Below are 7,103 nucleotides of genomic sequence, written 5' to 3' on the forward strand. Positions count from 1 at the left end.
GGTTTGAACTGAAAGTTGAACAATGAATGATTAACTTTTGGAGATAAAGATGCTTCAACAAATTTACCATAGAAAACACAAAATATACAGTACAGAACTCTGTCAAACTGATAGATATTGAGTTAATATTCAACATGATAATAGCTTAGTCATCCCCAACACATGCTGTGAGGTCTAACAGATCTCATCGTTTACAAAGTTGGACCAAAACGACCATAACTCTGTTCCTTCTTATCATGAGATGCGTTGGCATTTAAGATAGTGGGTGATRTGCATGCCATCAAGGGATGTTAGGCCTTTAATATTTTTATTTTCTTGTGGTACATGGAGTATGTTTTGAGAACGATGTATGGGCGGGTGGGGGAGAAAAACGAAAGCTGTGCTGCTGGTGCTGGAGTTCATAAAAACCCCAAACAGCTTCTGTGTTGACGGTAAACACTCAGCATGCACCGATCGTTTCAGGCTCACTGCAGCTCCTTGAGCTTCGTCACAATTTGTTGTTACCTGATAAAAAAAAAAATCAACTGTTTTTATTGTTGCTTAGGTTACTCATCTAGCACTCTGTTCTTCCTTTAGCATTCCTGCACTGTGACATAACCCAGGACACACACATGCACTGTATGCGTGTGTGTGCACCCACTCAGCGCCGATGCTGACAGCCTAGCTGAGAGTCCAACATCATCTTCAGAAGTGTGTTGACATGCCCCCACTTGACAAAGAGGCCTTTTTTATTCACTATGAGAGAAAATATGTTCTTACAAGCCTGAGATAATCTGAGCAACACAAAGGCTTTATCAAGGCTGAGATTGGGTTTAACTAATGACGTGTGCTGATTTTTGTGTCGCTGAACAGACTTGCATKTATCTGAGGGGAATACAGAAGAGAGGGAAACAATAGAATGTTCACAAGATTAGCATTTGATTCATTTTGTTGTTAAAGATGCCAACACATGAGAACTGAATAACTTTTATTATATGTGTTTAAAAAAAAGCATGCAGCTCAATCAGGCACAAAGTGTAAAAAAAGTTTTAAAAAAGCAGTGTAAGAAGAAATGTCTTATCAGATACAGAAATCTGCTTTTACCTTATAAAAAATGATGTAAGTTTGGTCATTTTCTAAACATTTCATCATTGCGTGTGAGGCCTCCTCTACTGCAAACCAGGCAGTGGACAGTCAGTCAATCAACCGAATGTTGTTTCTGAAGCACATTTTAAAACTAGCTCTCACTGAACAAAGTGCTGAACAAAAATTTAAATATATAAACAATCAAAGTGAGCTAAAATACACCAAAAAGCCACTTAAAGTAAAATAAAAAAACAGAAAATGAAGATGTTCTGCTGAAATGGAACTAAAAAATCATCAATTAAAAAACCAATGCATAGATTTGGACCAGAACTCATTAATGGTCTGAGCTGCTTTAAATTCTCAAATTAAATTCTCTGTGTCCGGCAGCAATGTAAACTCTCTCTTATGATAAAGTAGAATAATGTCTGAGCTGACAGAAGCAGATTAGGTCTTTATGTCAGACCCAGCTATGATCCATGTAGAGCTAAATGATTGTTAAAATAGGTGTTTGGAGGCATTTTTTAATTTATCTTTAGCTGACAAGACTCAGTGGCGGCCCCCCTCCTCTTTATAAACTGTGTAATTATCCCTTTCATTGCACAGCTTTCAGGCTACCTGATAGAAATCAAAGAGATGTGTCAATAGCTCTTATTAATGTGCTAATGTAGGTTAGGACCTGCAGTTAAATTACAATGAGTGGGGCTGAAGTTGCTATCGTGGTAGTCTGCCTGTCTGATCCCAGTGTGTCTGCAGGGCGATGGGGGCGTGACGTGTCAGCAGGCCTACAGCGGGGGACAGCCATCACAGGACAAGTCCTGCAGGGCGACTTTTCTCTGACCTCCATCTGCATACGGGCCGGGGAGCTGCTGAGTCGCCTCATCCCGAGCCGCTTGAATACGATCACACGTTAACGACCTTCACAAGTGAGCCGGCTGTCTTCTGTTGTTCTGAAAATGTGAGACCGTTGTTTGTTTTCTGAATTTAAAAGCGGCGGTTGTCAAACATGAGGCAGTCGGCGCTGTGGAAAGAAGTGTTTCATTTCTTTTTCAGGTAAACAAGCCAGGCACACGGCCGTCTGCATACATGTCAACACTGGGAGCAAGCGGCGGCCGCAGACGGAGTTCTCACCGAGGTCAGACTGTACAGGAAACACATGTCCTCTGTCTGCTGCCTGTTATTTTACAATGTCTTTTGTTGTTACTGCTGGTGACAGTCAATAATGTTTTGGCCTTTCTGTGTGTTTATGTGTCTGTTAGCAAAATATCACTAACCAAAGGAGAAATTTTAATGAAACTCGCAGAAAATAATCATTGGGTGCTCATCTACATATGATCAATTTTTTTTTTAGCTCTACCTGGTTCACCAAAGTCGCCACAATTAAACAAACTTGCAGATTTTTGAGCTAAAATCTGCTGTGGTAGTGGCTGAGAGTCTTCCCAATGTGTGCCTTAAATCAAAGTTTAACTCTGGCATGAAACACAACATTCAACATTTATTTTTAAATATATATATTTAGATTTATATACCTTTAAGGGGGGCATGGCATGCAAAATCCACTTTTTTAGCTGTTAAAAAGCTTTTGTTGTGACAATGGAGTCTGCAGAAAATTTGAATTTGGTCTCTCCTTGTGCTGTGTAGATATCTTTAAATTCAGTTTGGGTCATATTTTTTCAACTCATTCAATTTTCTCTATTTTCTTTGACATTTTCTGAACTACTACTTCAAATTATTTGCGACAGAACTGCCAAAAATAGGTCTGGACTCACCAACTACAATTTGGTGTTCTTCATTCTCCTCTGGCTCTGGGTCAGACTCTGGCTCCAACATGTAAGTTTGAATGGACAAGTCTTCCCTTGTTGACATCTTTTAATTCATTTGTAAAAAAAATGTTTCTGTGCAGTTATATAGTCATAAACTCCTCTATCAAACTAGAATGGACCACTCTGGAAAGAGGCAGCATCAAAATGAGTCGATCTGAGACACACCTTGGAAAAAARGGTGAAAGAGGGGTTTGTGGAGTTGCAAYAAGGAGGAATTCAGACCAAAGCTTGCAGTTCCGCTTTATATAGACCCCAACTGAAGGATTTAAATATGAAAAAGAAGGAATTAAAAGCACKATATGTCTACTTTAAGCATATTGTTCACAAATATAGCAGAAACCCATGGTACATGTTGAAGTATCCAAGGCTCGATCCTCTCCTACAATTAGACCAGGCCATCTATCCAATAAATATAATGAGGCTGAATCAGAGAGTTGGGCTGTTTTTAATGCTGTGTAATGGTATGAGCACTGACAGCATAATAGCCCCAGTTCTATCAACTTTTCTCATTACACAGTGGCGCACAGGCCTCGCCCGATCACTATGTTTAACCACCGCAATCATCCCGAGCCCGTATTATGGCGTAGTCTTTAATGAACAGCACGGTCATTAAGCGTTTAGGTTTAATGAAAAGAACCACCTGCCGAAGCGCACGGACGGACCTCYGAGACGAGCTGCCGTTTAAAAAAAAACTGATGAATTCTGCCACTCATGACCGTAATTAGTGCACTAATCATGTGTTTCTGACGGCATCTGGATGATGACCTGCACATGGGCGTTCCACCGGTTTACTTTTTAAATTGAGACTGCTTACCTGCAGGCTTTGTTAAAGGCAAATCAGCTCTTATGTTTAATATTTTGCGTCAAGAGACTATTTTAAATTGGTCTTGATCAGTAGTTTTGCAAGGTCTATGGAGCGGTTTTTTGTTTGTTTTAAATCAGATTTTATCTGGGTTTTTTTCCACTCATTTTCAGTGTGGTATCAGAACATTTTTAAAGTAATGGCCACTGGATGGGATTATGAGGCGGTCTGTATGCTTGGGTGCAAAGTAATCTAAAAGAAACAGTGATGTTTTCAAAGTTTTGCTCACATCTAAAAGCTTAAAGGAAGAATATGTGAAACGTCCGGAGACAATGCTGCCATTGTAACAAAATGAAGCTGCCTTGGCTCTGGAATGAAAAATCTGATCAGGTTTGTTGTTTCTGAGTAAAAGCCAGACTCATTCATCACTCAATGAAGGAAAAAAAACTATGGAGGGCTTCTCAAAGACAATGCCTCCTGCAAGAGAAAACGTCTTAAATCTATGAAATCGACGCAAAAACAGATTATTGTCATTGACCCCAAACGATGCGTTCTGTGTTCAGCACAGGGTTGTTCTTGCCAAACGTTCCCTCTGCCGCAGTTAGAGGGAAAAGCACCTGCATGTGGACGCATGTTTACAGTAAAGAGCGCTGGAGATCCACATAAGGGTCACATCAAGGGTCTTCCGAAGTCATTACCTTCCTGTTCAGCGGACACAAAGGTCTGCTTTTTCCTCAGGGCTGGTGACACAAAACATATCAGCCTGATTTCAAAAACACACAGAAGAAACTACACATTTTTACAAACAATAACGTAATTTCTACATTTTTCATAATTTTTCATTTTAAATAAACAGACCCCTAAAATTTATTTTGCCCTAAAGCTCGTTACCTTAAGGTGGATTTAATTGAGGCGACTCAAAGGGTTGACAGATTCTATTCTTCCACTCTATTGTTAAAAGCTTAGCTTTGTGTTATTGTCAGTACATTAGTACCATATATTCCCTCGGTGTGCGTTTGTTTTGTGCTGTTTGTCAGCTCCAGGCCTTGTTTCCACACTCTGCCCGTGTCATGATGAGCTCTTTGAGGCAGTGCCATCGCTTCAGCATTTTGAGCTGATTATTTTTGACGTCTGATGGCAAGTAGAGCCCTCCTCTCAGCGGGTTGTGCTTAAGAAGCATTCCTTTGTTAAGTGTTTGTGTCACACTTAAAGGATTACTGTTGGAGTCGCACAGAACCACCTATTTTGCTGATCTGGAGTAAACTCGAAGAAACCCGGTGAGAGAATAAAGCGAGCGTATAAACCCAAAGTTCAGGGTTTGGGCTCTGATCCAGGAGCTGGTAGGGGTTCAGTGTGGATATCTTATCCATCTGACAGAACGTACATTTATGTTGCCATATTTTATAGATTCTCTCAGGGTAATTCTAAATGCCTTCACCTGTATCTCGCAGCTAAATCATCACACGCAGGCATGTCTGAGTTGTAAGTGGGAATTCATGCCGGTATAAATCACTGCAGACGTTTCTGCCTCGACGGTTCCCATAGATCTCCGATTTTATTGTGTCTGGATCCTCTCTCCTCACCCTGCTTTAGCATGGTGAGAGATTTTAGCTTCTGTGTGAGAGGAGGGCAGAACGACATCTGCTGGATGAGTTGTAGAACTTGTCTAAAACTGACCAGGAAAGCAGTGCTTCCCAACATTTTTTTCTCAAAGCCCTCCTTTCTTCCAAGCCGAACTGAGCCTCCCGCCCCACCCCGTGTCCTTTAAAACTTTCATACAAATACAAATTTATAATCAAACATTTAACCTTCACAACAAATCACAACTAAAGCTGTGCTGAATCGAAATCAGCAAATAAAGTATACCACATTAATTTTATTCCTTTAAAACAGCGTCAGTGACACCAATATTAATCCAAATTGTCCAAGAAGCGAGCGATAGCATCTGGCTAATTAACTGCTAACATACAGGCTGTACAGTTTGTGGGTTGCGTCTGACAAAACCCTAAAAAACCTTGGCTGAATTTGAGTATCCAAAGTGGACGTTGGTATCCCAGAATTCGTTGCGCGTCATCGAATTAAACAGGAAACAAAGACAGACGAGTTTTTTTTAATAGCAAAGTTTGGAAATTTATCATAAACCAAAGAATTTGTTTTCAAATGTAAGTTTAGCAACTTAGCTGGTGAAACTTTAGTTGCAATGAGATGTTAAATAAAATGCAGTTACAAGTACTGATACTGGAGCTAACCCCAAACTATTAATGCTTTTTATTTATTTACTTGTAACGTTTTTCTAATAAAACTGAATTTTGTGAAGTTATACCTTTAAAAAAACACCTGAAGCAATGTGATATAAAACATTTCACCATGGTACGAGGCAGTGCATGGTCATGCAAACATATGTCTTCTGTAGACTAGACCTTCGCTTTTTACAGCCGATATGTGGCCGATGTGAGCAACCTATGAATTGAGACAGTCTAAATCATGGGTTCCCAAAGTTGGGGTCGGAATCCCTTTGTGGGTCACAAAACATCAAGTGAGGTCCCCAGATGATTTCCAGACATCAATTTAAATGCTAAAAATTTGCTAATGGAATATTTTCCCCATGATTATTGCAAYTATTTAAAATAATAATCATTAATTAATATAAAAAGTATCATAGTTATTAAGTTTGTTTATATTGTTGTCATTCCATGTTTAACAGATTTATTAGTAAAGTATGCATATGTAAACAAGTAATAACTGAGGTCACGAGTGTCTGCAACTGTTATTTTGTGGGCTGGAAAACCACTGGTCTAAACCCCATAGAAAACTGCTAGCATAATGCTAATCTCTCCAGAACACTCRTGCAGGAAAAACACATTTTCTTGATAGTTTACAACACMAGCATTAATCTACACACAAAATAAGCTTAATATTAYAATAACAAACAACTTACAATGTATTCAACTGTAAACGTAGAATTTTTTWAATGTTTGCTTCAATTTTTGGCGGCAAAGTCACTTCCCGTTTTGGAAATGTTACTTCTGGTTTCACACAAAATCCATCAGTAAATGGAGCCCTCTAGTGGAGTGGAGGGAGTCAGTCCAACACCCCACCTCTACCAAAGCAATAAAACTTCATCCCTTTATCAAAATAAAAGAATAAAGTGAATAGTTAAAAACTTTTATTTGGAAAAGGAAAAAAGAAGAAGAGTTTTAATTATTCAAATGGACTTGTTTTGATGATTTTTCTATATAAACAATAAATTTATATTTTTACAGCCACTGAGCAGACAAGGCTAGTGGCGACCCCTGTGATCTACCCCCCAACGACTGCAGTAAAGAATGAAACATTAATTGCACACGAATTTTCTGTTTTGTCAGAAACAATTTTAACTGTTTAATATTCAGTTTCACATTTTGCAGCATTTTTTT

At 39.1% G+C, this 7,103-nt stretch overlaps 1 long non-coding RNA gene across 1 annotated transcript; it reads left to right on the top strand.

Annotated features, from left to right (window-relative positions):
• Positions 1–637: 637 nt before the first annotated feature.
• LOC106516552 (uncharacterized) lies at positions 638–2,173 on the top strand. Its single transcript, XR_001310110.1, has 3 exons — positions 638–690; positions 1,819–1,988; positions 2,116–2,173. It is a non-coding gene; the product is annotated as an uncharacterized LOC106516552 (long non-coding RNA).
• Positions 2,174–7,103: the final 4,930 nt, after the last annotated feature.

The sequence above is a fragment of the Austrofundulus limnaeus genome, unplaced genomic scaffold (genome assembly GCF_001266775.1).
Source record: "Austrofundulus limnaeus strain Quisiro unplaced genomic scaffold, Austrofundulus_limnaeus-1.0 Scaffold39, whole genome shotgun sequence".
Classification (NCBI taxonomy): domain Eukaryota; kingdom Metazoa; phylum Chordata; class Actinopteri; order Cyprinodontiformes; family Rivulidae; genus Austrofundulus; species Austrofundulus limnaeus.